This window comes from Suricata suricatta, chromosome 2, assembly GCF_006229205.1.
Source record: "Suricata suricatta isolate VVHF042 chromosome 2, meerkat_22Aug2017_6uvM2_HiC, whole genome shotgun sequence".
In the NCBI taxonomy this organism is placed as follows: domain Eukaryota; kingdom Metazoa; phylum Chordata; class Mammalia; order Carnivora; family Herpestidae; genus Suricata; species Suricata suricatta.
The window spans coordinates 10818993-10820153 of NC_043701.1; the positions used below are offsets into that span (position 1 = coordinate 10818993).

General features: G+C 32.0%; 1 protein-coding gene across 1 annotated transcript in view; it reads right to left on the minus strand.

The window, feature by feature from the left end:
* The window catches only part of LOC115304744 (olfactory receptor-like protein OLF3), a 15563-nt gene that overhangs the window by 13768 nt on the left and 634 nt on the right, over positions 1–1161 (minus strand). The gene's annotated exons all lie outside the window — the stretch shown is intronic.

Here is a 1161-nt window from a genome sequence, read left to right on the forward strand (position 1 = left end):
ATGTCAGGCTCTGTGCTGACAACTCAGACTCTGTAGCCTGGTTCGGATTCCATGTCTCCCTTTCTCTACCTCTCCCCAGCTTGCACTCTGTCTCTCTCTCTCTCTCAAAAAAATTAATAAACATTAAAAAATTTTAAAACAAGAATAGTTATTATGTAAATTTAGCATACTTCTATGCAACAGCAGGCAAGGGCCAGAATATAACAGTTAAAAAGGTATTTGACAAAGTCTTATTATATCTTCTAGATATAATGATTAAAATACGCTTAAATAATCTATTTTAAAGCAGATTTAAAAGCATACACAAAATGTGCTCAGTAAAGGTTTTCAATGTGGAAATAGGTTCACAGTGATATACAGTTAACATGTACCACTTCCTAATGCTTTTTATAACAGGTTTTGTTTATAATGTCTATGAAATAGAAAGAGAAAATAAACTCATGGAATACATTTGAGAATCAAGATTCAAAATATTCTTGGTGGGTACGTGTGACATGTGAAAATCAGTAATAACAATTAGCAGCTTAAATACACATATCTTCATTTTAGTTTTTAAAAAATAAGAGTTCAATGGATATGGAAATTTTGTAAACAGTTTATAGGAATCAGGTCTTGGGAGATCAGTTAAAGAAAAAACTACAATTATAAATAATTTTGGAAACTATAGTGATCTTTGAGAAAGTAATGCCACTGAATTGTATCCTTAAACAGCTATATTGGTAATTTTATGTTTTATACATATTTTGCTAAAATAAAAAAAGACTGTAGGGAAGCTGCATATATTTTGCATATTACAAGCAGATGTGACTCTTGAAAAGCAAATGAGAGCTGATATACTGGTGTGAGCAAATATTGTGTCATATCTCATTAATTACAGAATATCATGTCAAACTCAGGCACAAATAGCGTTGAAAGTTTGAAAAATGACATCAATTGAGAAAGAGTTAAAGAAACCATTTGTACAAATAAATGGGGTCTTGTCATGTAGAGAGAAAAAACATTCTCCATTCTGTTCCACAGGTGAAACAGACCTAATAAGTGGAATTCATCTCTTTCTTCATTCCATGCCAGGTGTGCTGGATGAACCTGCAGGTCATTTCCTTATGCGATGATATACTAATAAACTAAATAATGGGCAGATGAAGTCTATAGACCACAAGA